Here is a 14186-nt window from a genome sequence, read left to right on the forward strand (position 1 = left end):
TTCATAAACACACGCACACACACACACACACACACACACACACACACACACACACACACACATACACACAGACGCACGCGCACACATATATACATATCCATATATCAAATACATTGGTTCTTCAGCAAAAGTCTTCGAGGAATGTTTATGAGTCGGGGACCACACATGAGTAAGAAGATGGCGGACAGATGATGTACAAGGAGAGGACTCGTGCCCTGACCATCCTGTTCTCAAGGCGGGAAGGAACAACATGATAGGAATAGAGGGTTAGATGCTATACGTCTGACTGATTGTTTGTCGATGTTCAACTCTACGAAGAGAAGCATCGAACGTTCCACATCTTTAAGCCTGTGTAGCATAAAGAGTTTAAAGCTACACGACGTCAAAAACTTCTTTTAGAAACGATTTCATTCAGTTTCAGGATAACCATTAATTCATATGGTTGATATATCTAATTCATGGCCAGTGTGTGGTATTGGCAAGCAGCGTCTTAGATTTGAGCACACACACACACACACACACACACACACACACACACGAATCACTCGTAGACTGGTTTCTCAGAGACAGATTCCCTTAAATACCAGTTCTGGACTGGTTCTGTGAAACATTTTTTGCTTAAACTGGTTCTCTCATGTACCATGTTTTGTTTTTTTTCTCTCCCTCCCGAGACTAATTTGCGTATGTATGGATTTGTTAATACGAAATCATTTTCTGTAATGGATGTCTAGTCAGCGGGTCAGGCAGGCTGTGGTTACTACTCCCTCAGCCACCAGGGGAGGAGGAGGAGGAGGAGGAGGAGGAGGAGGAGGAGGAGGAGGAGGAGGAAGCTGGCGTGGCGCAGGGTCGTGGAATGGGTCTCAAGGTTTTGAAGTCCAGCTTCGCCCGTACACACACCGACTGTGACCATCACGATCTGGTAGTGTAGAGTGTGGTGTTGTACCCTATGCCCAGGTTACTCCAGGGTGACTGGCTTGTCCTCATATTCTGACTATGTTGATGGGGTGATATATTTCTACTCGTAACTCTTTCCTCTCTCCCCATTTCCCCCCCTTTTGTCGCTTCCCCCAACATTTCTTTTTCCTCCTTCTCTGCATCTTTTTCACTTTCCTTCATCTTTATCTTTAGTTTCTCCCTATCCTTCTTCCTTATCCTTATCCCACTAATTCGTTCTTCACCGTCTTTCGTCCTCTCTCACATGGTTCCTCTTCGTAATACATTTCTTCTCCATTTCTCTTCGTCGTGTCCACCAGTACTCTTCTCCGCTTCCTCCATGCTTCGGTATCTGTTCCCAGAGATTCTTTCCTTCCTTCCTCCTCCTCCTCCTCCCTCCTCCTCCTCGTGCTGCTGCTGTACATCCTTTAGCCTGTGTAGTGTATGTGTGGGGTCCGGGGTGGGCGAGCCGTGTGCGGTATCTGCATATTGTGACCACACGGCTCCGAGTAACTCGATCCTAACCCGTCCTCTATTGACTGTCGACATGTGAGGGGAATCGGATACCTTATATCTTAGACAAGATGAATCTTATCTTTGTATATATCTACGGTCGACGAATCTATGAAGGATTTATAAATATATCTTTTTTTTTTTGAGGGATAATCGGAGTTGTTCATTATATCTTCCTGGAAACTACGAAGCTTAGAATTCCTTAATTAACATGTCGAACGTGGTACTAATGACTCCACCTCAGTGCTTCACAAGAGGGTATAAGGGAGATAAAAAAAGAGGCAGCACATTAAAAGTGACAAGGGTAAAACTCCCTCAAACAATAGCTATAGGTTCAGGCTGGCCGGGGCTTGGGCCCAGACCACCGCAGTTCTCCGGACCTCTTTTCTTTACGAGCCATTACGTAGGCATTTAGTAGGTAACAAAAGACTCCCGGGGAACCGCTAGTGTTATCAATGCTTAGTGCTCCAAGTGGGTAGCCTAAGCTTTGGTTATGGAGTTCTTGCGTCGGTTCTCTACAGGAAATACTCGGAACGTTGGCTGTGAGGTCTGCGTCAGCTCGTGAGTTCGAGACCACTTATTAAGAAGGAACCATGGCCACTAAGGCAGGTAATAGGTTTAACACAGATCTCGAGTTAATTCTAATTTTAGGGAAAACCACCCAAACCTTAATTATAGGTGGTGAAATTACAGTAATTCTTTTTAATGAGTTAATTATTTTCATCATTATGAGGGGGGGGTCTCCCCCTCGTTAACTCTTGCGAGGCGTGGTTCTGGTTGGTTCAGACAGAGGATTGGGAACCTATTCTGCCGATGTATATAACACGTAATGGCAATTCTCTTTGCGTCTAATACCATCGTCTGATGCACTTATGAGCGAGGGAAGATGATCGTTTCATCTATCACACGAAACAACTTGGGTTACGTGTCTTAACGGTAGGTAACGACGACGTAAACTGGTACGAAGGATAGTAACGCTACTTACAAACACACGGCGTTCATCATCGCATGATACGAGGGTAATGTTAATATGGGGGTAATGTTAACATGGTGGTAATGTTAACATGGGGTAATGTTAATATGGTGGTAATGTTAATATGGTGGTAATGTTAACATGGGGTAATGTTAATATGGTGGTAATGTTAATATGGTGGTAATGTTAACATGGAGTAATGTTAATATGGTGGTAATGTTAACATGGGGTAATGTTAATATGGTGGTAATGTTAACATGGGGTAATGTCAACATGGTGGTAATGTTAATATGGTGGTAATGTTAACATGGTGGTAATGTTAACATGGGGCAATGTTAATATGGTGGTAATGTTAACATGGGGTAATGTTAACATGGTGGTAATGTTAATATGGTAATGTTAACATGGTGGTAATGTTAACATGGGGTAATGTTAACATGGTGGTAATGTTAACATGAGGGTAATGTGAACATGGTGGCAATGTTAACACGATGGTAATATCAACATGGTGGTGATGTTAACAGGGTGTTAATGTTAACAAGGTGGTAGAAACCATTGAACAAATTATATAAAAGTTGCCCAGTGTTCCATATTGATCAGGGAAGAAGACAAGAGATAAAAGACGACTGTACAACGTGGGAGTGCAATGGTGATGGGAGAGGAGGCACTGCTTCCGCGGGTCGTCCGCCCTGCTGGCTTGATCTCCGATCCAGTGTAGGTCTCAAGACACGCGGGAGATGACCCCGAGAAGTGGGTGCACCAGCCTGACGTCACCAGTGTATCCGTGACCTGCTTGCTACTTGGCCCCGTCAACTTTGCCGACTGGGAAATGACCTTGAACAACCCTCGCCGTTCCCCAATCACTTACGGGAGACCTCTCGTTCCCTTCGACTTTCCAGGCCAGAGTGACGGGGCGGAAGCTCTGCTGCCGGGGCTGAGGTCCGACCAAGGTGGTCCGACCTGGCTCTCATATTCACCACCTTTGGCCGAGTTCCAACACCTGTTTTTTTTTTTTTTTTCATCATCCTTATCGGTTGGTCAGGAGGAGAAGGAGGGGGGGGGGGGGACGGGAGGAGGAGGGTAGACAAGGAGGGTAAACTAGGGAAACATGATGGTTCAGGAGTTGTTTTTAAGAGTTGCCAGGCCTTCGTCTAGCACGGGCCTTTGGCTGTAGACGACCTGACCTTACCAATTCTTCTTTGATTTCGTAAGTGTAAAGAAATGTGGTATACGTCTCATGGTGTGTGTGTGTGTGTGTGTGTGTGTGTGTGTGTGTGTGTGTGTGTGTGTGTGTGTGATGGACCTCTGAGTTAGTTTACGTCTGCCTCGCCTAACCCAAAGTGTTGGTCAGGAGCCTGATACCCAGAGGAAAATAAACCCCCCATTAGAAACACGTATGAAAACATTCATTTTCTTGAGAACATTCAATAACTCATTTCAAGAAAGAGTCTTGATCAAGACCGTAACCTACATATGTATTTCGCCAGGATGGGCGTTTGCAATTCTCTCCCTGTGTCTTGCATCGACGTCTATATCCCACCATGGCTTTAGAACAGCACACATTTCCTCCTTGTCTACGAAGAGAGAGATCCTTACCCTCAGCGTCTTGCTTGGAAGGGACCACAACCAAGACCGAGTGAGGACACTCCTCCAGCAGTGGACGATCCTCCCCGCGCAGCCAAGTCTCCAAAATGAACTAAAACTGTCGTCATGCGGAACGCGGCAGTTTACCACACTGTTTCCTGAAAATATCGAGTTTCCTTCGAACTTTTTTATCACTGACACTTTTTCCTGTCGCGTGGGAGACCCCTGCCCTGAACACCAGCGGCGGTTGGGGACCTGCTGCTGCACACACACACACACACACACACACACACACACACACACACAGAGTTTGATAACGACAGTGGCCGTAGTGAACAGTTCTCTGAAACATGAGGGGGGCTAGAAACCCCAAGGGCCATAACATAAAGTTAAGCTAAAAACTTACTAAAAATATATAAGAAAATGGTTTTATGGCATCAAAGTGATGGATGAATGAAATAAACTGAATGATGGAAGTGTAAATGTGGACAGCATGTATAAGTTTAGAACGTTGTATGATAGCGGAGAAAATTCATGTCATCTGTATATCACGTAAAGCAATATTTCAGTTTAAGTTTCTTTACTGATGATTCTTGAATAACTGTATTGCTAATGAACAACTGTATGATTCATGAACAACTGTATGGTTCATGAACAACTGTATTGCTTATGAACAACTGTATGGTTCATGAATAAGTGTATGACTAGTGAACAACTGTATGGTTCGTGAAGAACTGTATGGTTCGTGAACAACTGTATGGTTCTTGAACAACTGTATGGTTCGTGAACAACTGTATGGTTCGTGAACAACTGTATGGTTCGTGAACAACTGTATGGCTAGTGAACAACTGTATGGTTCGTGAACAACTGCATGGTTCGTGAACAACTGGATGGTTCGTGAACAACTGTATGGTTCGTGAACAACTGTATGACTACTGAACAACTGTATTGCTAGTGAAGAAAATAACATGGCTATCATTATAATTACTGAAATCGGAAGTAGTTGCCATCTCTTATCAATTCCATAAAAAAGAAAGAATTGTTGCTTTGAAGCCAAAATGAAAACATACCAGTCAAAATGTTAGTTTGCATAAATCAAACAAAGCGTTAAATGCCACTGTCAACCCCAGCGTGCACCCTGGCCAGCCCCACCCTGTACCCTGGCCAATAAGACCCTGTACCATGACCAACATGGCCCCATATTCTGGCCGGTACCACCCTGCATCCTGGCCAGCATAACCCTGTAACCTGGCCAGCACCACCCTGTACCCTGGCCAGCACCACCCTGTATCTTGGCCAGCACCACCCTGCATCTTGGCCAGCACCACCCTGTACCCTGGCCAGCATAACCCTATACCCTGGCCAGCACCACCCTGTACCCTGGCCAGCACCACCCTGTACCTTGGCCAGCACCACCCTGTACCCTGGCCAGCATAACCCTGTACCCTGACCAGCACCACCCTGTACCCTGGCCAGCATAACCCTATACCCTTGCCAGCACGACCCTGCACCCTGGCCAGCACCACCCTGTGCCCTGGCCAGCACCACCCTGTACCCTGGCCAGCTCCACTCTCTGACCTTAATAAACAATGAAATGAATCCGATAAGGCGATCTTCCTCCTGAGCTCTGATACCATTACCAGTCGTCACCTGAACGATCCTCAAAAACCGACTGTCTTTTACTGAGTGGACGGGGTGTTTCGCCTCCTCCTGTTGTCATTGTCGTGCCCGACTTGCATTTGCCATGCTCGTCGGATGGCTGTCATGATCCTGTGCCAGCTGCTGTTATCTTAAGGACAGCTGACGTGCCTCCTGAACCAGCTGTCATATAGGATGAGACAGCTGTGCCATGATCCGAACACGAATGCCACGCTCCTGAAACATCTGCCGTGCTCTAGGAATGACCACTATGACTGTAGAACAGATGTTCTCTGCTCTTCCAGACAGCTGTCGTATTTCTTGGGGCAACTGCAATGGCGCTCACAGATGTCATCGTCTAAAAAGGAATTGACATGCTTTCTTAACAGCCAACTACCATAGACTTAGGTCGACTGCCATTCCTCTGAAACACCTGTAATGCTGTATAGAAAAGCGACGATATTCTTTCAGGCCGCTATATTGGATACAAAAGAATACAGGAGAGCAAAATACAGCAGATCATTTAGTCCTTTTGAGACTGTTTATGATCACCTGTTTTGAATTTGTTTGTCGTCCTCCTGTAGCAGATGCCAAGGTCATGGACAATTATCGTGGTGTTGAGGAAGGGATGCACATCCTTTGGTACCAAGCCATGCCCATCAGATCGCTACCTACCTGGCGTTCAAGTCACCGAGGCACCAACTACATCAAAGATCTGGTCGCCAAACAGCTGTAACAAGATGGTCTCTGCTTCCCTACTCTTGTTGCTGATCAGAGTAAGATGAATAAAACGAATAAAAGGCATTGGAAATAAACGTCAGATACCGCATGAGGCTCAGAGGCAAGTCGTATTACCATTTCTCTGTCTGTCTGTCTGTTTGTCTGTCTGTCTGTCTGTATAAGGGAACTACATTCAGAAAACTAGAGAGAATCTCGTTTAAAAGAAGAAAATTCTACCATTATACACCGGGATAAACCAGCCAATAATACTTGTCTTCTTATTTCACAGACCATCAACACTGATATTTGTCAATGATCAACACGAAAATCCATCGACCCAGAAATAGCCATCGACATCTAACATAAACTATTCGACATAACTTACTAGAAGCTATTAGCATCTACCAAACCATCGACATTCAACAATAACAACCCAAACATATAGAACTCAGCTCCTGATACTTTCCCCCCCAAAAAATCACCCTCAACCACACACTAGCAACACCTTTCAGTCATCCATCGACATCAGATTTTAAACCCTCGACATCCACCGCTACATGACCTCCACAAGCCACCGAGCCATCTATGTATGCCAACGTACCATAGGTAGTCTACCAACATATCATGACCATCTTCCATCAATCTATGTGCATCCTCCAACAGACCATGGGTATTTACCAACAAACCAGGAGCATCGACCAACAAACCAGTGACACTTAACAACAAACGACGGCTATGTGCGAACAAACCAAAGGCATCTACTAACATACTATGGGTACCTACCAACATACAACGTATGTCCACCAATGAATCATGGCTATCAACCAACAAGCCAAGGCTATCCACCAACAAACCATGGATATCCACCAACAAACTATGGTTATCCACCAAAGAACCGTGGGTATCCACCAACAAACCATGGGTATCCACCAACAAACCATGGGTATCCACCAAAAAACCATAGGTATCCACCAACAAACCATGGCTATCCACCAACAAACCATAGGTATCCTCCAACAAACCATGGGTATCCTCCAACAAACCATGGGTATCCACCAACCAACCATGAACATGTACCACTAAGGTATGGATGGGCACGATCTCCGCCGCTCGGCCAAATGACCCCCTGGCTGGTATAGTAGCTTTCTGTACCGACACACTTCCCTCGACAGCGACGGTCAAGATGCCTATCTCATCTCTCTTCCCCTCCTGCGGGGTACTTGACATCGGCCCCAAGTGGCGTGTACCCACTCTACATCTTCCCTTCCTCAGACTGCTGCTGCTCCGTGGCGTTTGAATGGACACCGCTTCCGTTTAGTCCCGTAGCGGAAGTGAGGAAGGTTTCTGACCACATGAAGACACCTGCATACGGTGGTTCAAACGAGGACGCGGCTTGTGGCCAAAACCGCACGTGGACGAACGACCCTTGTCGAGTGGCGAGCTTTTGCACGTGGCTTATCTGGGGCTGAGTGTGTGACTAGGGCGAACTTAGGTGTCTCTAACTATATCAACACCTTTGGAAGAAGCACTTCCAGCAGATGTGAAGAAGCTGTAGACTGAGAGAGAGAGAGAGAGAGAGAGAGAGAGAGAGAGAGAGAGAGAGAGAGAGAGAACAAAAACAGGAGTTACTGTTACCATCTATGACTTAACATTAATCTGTTATCTCGTTTGGAAAGATTGATTTTGTACAACTCACTGTTTTCTGGATCAAAGATCAACGCTGCCTTCAGCATGATCAATCTGGAGCTCTTGAATTGCTACAAAAAAAAAAGAGAAAAAGACATTAGAATGCGAGGGATACTTCCTTTCTGTAGCTTACATTATCACGATTATGCTCTGTCCATAAAGTCTAGTGCAAGCCAAATTCTTAACATCAACTTCTTAGTTTATGAGATAAAAGCCTCACATAAATTCTAGTATCCAGTATGAATAAGTTCTTAATTATTCGGATCATAACTCTCCTGGTGGAGGAACTGCAGTATATCGTACAGTGAAATGTATATAGCAGTTGTTATTCTTATACTGAAGGTTCCAGTTAGGGATAAATACCTTTATCGAAGCCACGACGTGGAATGAAATGTGAGGGGGGAAAAAACGGTTCAGGAAAGTAAGGAGGGAAGAAAGAAAGTGAGCTTAGATTTTTTGGAAGGATTGGAAACCTGCTCTTTACATAAAAAAAGAAAAAAAAACTGGGGGTGGGAGGAAATGGGGGTAAGGTTGTAGCTGATTTGAAAGACGTGAGAACGTTAAGAGTTTCAAAGCTTAGCGGTGCAGGAGAAGAAACAGACATGAGATAATGAAGAGTTATAAGGCTTAACAAGTGTTGCAAAAGAAACAAACACGAGCTGGTAAAGAGTTTCGAACCTTAACGGCGATGGAAAAGAATCAGACATGAGAAAGATAAAGAGTTCCAAACCTTTTCACTATAGAGAATGAAACAGACACATGTATCTGTAAGCCACAGTGCTCCAGACCTGAGCTGGGTTCCCATCAGCCGGCCGGTCCAGCCTTCCAGCTTGGCTGGACCGTCATGGTGTGATTAAGAATTCCAGATCCCACCTCCCAGCTTATAATTAGGGCCGAAGGACACGGGGAGAGCTGGTACACCAAACATCTTATTGATATATGACTGCTAATACCGGGTTATCAGATAAAAATTCCGGCTAATTAAAATCTTTGTTTCAGCTGATGTGCCAAGGTTCTCGAGTTCAACCTTCCAGTGCAAGAAAATGTAAGGCTTTTTGAGTGGACGAAAATAGACAGTAATTCTTTTTTCCTTTCCATCAAACGATGATTTTCCACCTTCCTTTTATTTTGTTTTGTGAATAATAATCTTTCTTTGATTAATTCCTCAGCCAAATCAAGAAGAAAAAATCCACAATTGGAATAAGTAAAAAAGAATCATAAAAGATAACACAAGAAAACTTTGTCACAAAGTCGTCAGAGATGAAGTGAACGTGATCAAAGCACAGAATATGTCCTGAAAACACTCATAAACACACGAGAGAGAGAGAGAGAGAGAGAGAGAGAGAGAGAGAGAGAGAGAGAGAGAGAGAGAGAGAGAGAGAGAGAGAGAGAGAGAGAGAGAGAGAGATGCCTTCGTGGAAATTAAACCATAAACAGCTTTGTCACTGGTAGTGGTGCTAAACTCCTTCTAGTGTAATTGAATTTTACCAGACTTTAACTACAAACATTGGGAATCCTTAGACATGATCCTTATATAAAACCAAGAATAAAACTCTCACAGGAACCGCTGATGACAGGACAAGTAATATCAGATCCCAAGGAGGCTGTATCTGGAATACAGAGTCTGGCAACTGTACAATATGACTAATTACAGCTCGCCTGATGAATGAAGCACCTAAGTCGTTACAGCCTGTCAGATGCCCGGGTGAAGCAAGCAAACTATTACAGCTCGCTTGACGCACTGGTGATGCAAGCAAGCCATTACACCTCGCATCATGCACGGATGAAGCAAGCAAGCCAATTATCTCACAAGCAAAGATGCGCTCTCGCATGAAGCCTACATTTGCAAGAAAATACCGGATCTACACGAAGGATTGTAGCTGAGAAAACAAATTACGGGAAAACAGGAGGTAGAAAATAATGAAAATATTACTAAATGACAAGAATAATAGAGAAATCAGGATCGAAAATCTAAAGACTGTATCAGTTCATAGTATCATGGCGAAGAGCCACAAAGATCTGCTGGAGAAGGTGTAAAGGAATGCGACGAAGAACGGTACTAGACGCGGATGGAATGAGCTTCGAAAGAAAGGAGGGGACACCCACGATCTGCCGCTCACTTTGGAAGGGAGAAGAATAATGGGTGACATGGCAACAACATCGAAGGCCGTGTGGACGTTTACACTTAGCAGTTCACTGAACTTAGAACAGAGTTCAGAGCGAGTGGTCACAACTACGTAAGAGTCCAGGCAAGAGAAGTGTGCGGAGGGACGTGGATTCGTGGAACAAGCTGGGAAAAAAAGAGGAAGCATTTGCACCGCTGCAACATTAAAAGGTCGATATACTTACTCTCCTTACGCGCGTAAATAGGTTAATCATCCACGCTCAGACAAAGGCACACAAGCCATTCACACTCCCGTACGCACTTAGGCATATACATACAGAACCACACAGATACACTCATACACACACAATTGTCAGAATCCCTCCCCGTACAGTACACATACGTTATAACTCAAACGCACACATACCCACTTCCCTCTCATCCATCCAGACCATCTTTTTTACGTAGGCTAAAACATCATAACTAATAATTAATCAACATGCAAGACGTTAAGTACATAATCCTGGTAATAAAGAAAACTTCCTGTGATGTTTGGCCTCCCTCCACCCATGATTGGCGGCACAATGGACAATTTACTCAACACTTGTTCGTAATAACCATTTTCATTAAGGGACAATGAATTGGTTGCCACAGAGAAGGCGCTACGAGGAACACAAACAGTACATAGCATCATGATGTACAGCTCTGTGTACTCATTAATTCCAGTTTTCGCCAGTATTCGAAATAGAAGTCGAGTGTAGTGATAATCATAGTACTCGTTAGAGTTATGACAGGAACCCGGAATGAACGGAGTTTCGATTCTTCCATCGTTGAAGGATTAAAACTTCCCAAAACCCCAAGTCTTAGCAGCTTCTTGGACCTGCTGATGGAAGATACATCTAACAGGCACAAGTGACTATATGAATAATAACGGATGACACAAGTGGAATTCCATCACTGGAAAGATTCTCTTATAACTTTGCGGACTCTAAAGATCCGAGAATGTTTACTTGGTTTACAAAGGTGTATCGGGTTGGCAAACATCTGAACATCGTAATTCACTTGGTAAGTTTCCACAGTTACCGCAATACTTGAGCGTTGTTTTTCTTTCTTACCGTAGGTAAAATGATTCATAATAACATCTGGTGTTTTTCGAGGAATCATGTCATTTAATTCGTCTATAAAAGGTATAATCTCCTCTATTTCAAAACCAAAAGATTTTCTTCGAAAAGCAGATGCTGATGGCAATATTTTAAAGCCTATCCGAAAGCATATACTGTCTACGTCATCTAGGCCACAACCATTCCTGGAACAAGGTGTTATACATGAACAACCTCCCTCATGCACTCTATGTCTCCTGTACGAGGTGTGGGAACCATCATCCATCAACTTCCTTCCCTTCCATACAAAGAATCACGAAGCCGCCACCAGAGTTCAGTGTCCGCTGTGTGCTGCTGACGGAAACAGGCGAGTGGAACGACCGTAGATGGGCGTGACGTGATTTGTGGGTTTGTGGGTGGGCCGTTTCTGAAAATCCATAATTACAAAACTCCGCCCCGCAACACATCAACGCGCGGCAAGCCTCCATAATGGAAGCCAAAATAAAAAAGAAAAAAAAATCTGGACACAGAATAAGGGCCAATGTTGCCTCCTGCAGTTCGTATCGTTTCATTGACTAAAGACAGTTTTTCAAATCGAGACCAAACACCGCCTCCCACTGGCTAGCGTGATCTCCCTATTGTTGCACTCTTGCTGGAGGAGAACCGATGCCATCCCCTGCAGTTGATTGTTTCGTCCTAAAATGATGTTCGCTTTGCCATCTGAGGGTTTTCTCGTATTCTTCCTCCCGCGTCACTAAAGCTTATGTCACCAGAGACTCTTATTGGTTACTGCTACTTGAAGTATGACCCTTACATACGACGTTAATGACTCTTCAGAGATACGAGCCTTGCATATGATATCGTGACCCTTATAGGTCAGATCAAAGGCCAAGCCATCATATTCAAGGGCATCACCTTCATGGTCAAGGATGGCACTGTTATTCTTAGGAAGGTGGTGTCGCTGCATTCAAGGGCCGGGCCGTCGTGCCCAACGAGTTAAGGATTAATTGCTCATAACGAGAGACGTCTTCAGGGGATCTATGAGAACAAGTACAGAGCAGGGGACTCATGCTCGAGTGTCTCACCAGAATTTCGATTAGAGGCGTTCCACAAGGTGACGTCATGGGGCCCCGTGTTATTCTTGATCTCGCTTCTGTATATTTGTGCCATGTTTAACGCTCGTGGGAAATGAGGATTATTGCGACGCCTTACAATTAGACTCAGCGTATCTCCAGCAATGGAGTAGGAAACAGGGGACACTAGATCGGAGTTTGGGTGTGTGAGGTGGACATGGATGTCCATGTAACGCTCATACAGTCACTAGAACATCACATCAGGAGTGTGGAGGAGGTTGACAACGCATTTTTACTATCGCCGCATCACACCAGCAGCATCATGACCATTGTTTCGAGCGTTCTGTCACAAGCGTATCAGCACATTTCTTCAGCTTCTATGGAGACACTTCATCAGAACCAATAGCTTTATATGGGTCATGACCATTTAGCAGTGTTTCCTAGATCATATGTTTTCCAAAAGCTGTTCCCCATTTCATACTATTAATGCTAGGGCTTTAGTGGGTCTTCCATTGCGAAAACACCTCTAAAGTCCCCACATACATTTACATCACACTCTGTAAATCTTCCTACTGAATCCTTTTACCCTGATTAGCGGCTTTTTAACTGACTATTTACTTCTGTTGAATTTTTGGAAAAATATTGAATTACATCCATATCATTTGCTCAGCCTGTGTTTGTGTTTGTGTGTGCATGTGTGTGTGTGTGTGTGTGTGTGTGTGTGTGTGTGTGTGTGTGTGTGTGTGTGTGTTCATTTTTTTTCTCTCAACTAGCGTTCAGGGGAGACTCTGACCTTGTGAAACCTAGTTTTCTTGTTTTTGTCTGTGTATTGTGAGGTGGGTGCGGCAAGGCAAGGCCATTAGCCATGCCTTCAGATGACGTTAATCCACTCCTACTTATTGCCGTATGCAAATTGACCGGAACCAAGTAACTGTACCCTCGGCTCATAAACAACTGTATTTATCACACGTATCATTATTGTAGTATACTTACCAAAGCAAATTATGATAAGCGGTCCATAATCATCATACTAATTCAATGTATTTATTAATCCGAAGGTAAATCATTTCTAACATACTCGCTCCTGTCTCGGTTAATGATGTGATTTGCGGGTATAATATTTCTCTCCTGTGCTAACTATGACAGGCTAGCAATCTTATCATGTTGGTAATACTGCCAGCATATTGTGCTGTAACATATGAGATATACCGCTACTTAGCATAATTCTTCTCTTACACCGTCCGATGTGGATCACCATTTATATTCTACAACGAATTTTACAGCAATGTTGAAGACAGAGCCGCGAGCATTGTGAATAGTGTATGACTTATACATCCTATATATCAAGAGCTTCTGGTATATAAAGAGGTGATCATTCAATGCTGATATATATATATATATATATATATATATATATATATATATATATATATATATATATATATATATATAATATATATATACTCTATCTTTCAAATTGTTCGGCGTTTCCCGCAGAGCGAGGTAGCGCCAGGAACAGACGAGCATATTGGCTTATATCGACTCTCTAGCTGTCATGTATAATGCACTTAAACCAAAGCCATGTATCCATAACCAAGCCCGACCAGTCGTTTTTGTGGTTTCCCTAACCGATCCCCTTGCCCACTGACAGTACATCAGCCCCTGTATAGCACATTGCTCCAATCCACTTTATCTTGCGCATCATCTGCATGTTCAGGCCCTAATCCCATAGAGCATTTTTCACTCCATACTTCCATCTCTTATTCAGTCACCCCCTTTTCCTTGTTCCCTCAACTTATGACAAGTACGCCCTTTTCATCGCCTTCTTCAATATATCTAAAAATTTCTTCACACTTTCTTTA

General features: G+C 44.0%; 1 protein-coding gene across 1 annotated transcript in view; it reads right to left on the reverse strand.

Moving 5' to 3' along the window:
- Positions 1 to 14186, reverse strand: part of LOC139753739 (protein Wnt-4-like) — a 192262-nt gene that overhangs the window by 80867 nt on the left and 97209 nt on the right. Inside the window, exon 2 of the mRNA XM_071670540.1 lies at positions 8058 to 8118. The gene's annotated coding sequence lies outside the window, so the exon portion shown is untranslated. The remainder of the gene's footprint in view (positions 1 to 8057; positions 8119 to 14186) is intronic.

Source organism: Panulirus ornatus, chromosome 2, assembly GCF_036320965.1.
Source record: "Panulirus ornatus isolate Po-2019 chromosome 2, ASM3632096v1, whole genome shotgun sequence".
Classification (NCBI taxonomy): domain Eukaryota; kingdom Metazoa; phylum Arthropoda; class Malacostraca; order Decapoda; family Palinuridae; genus Panulirus; species Panulirus ornatus.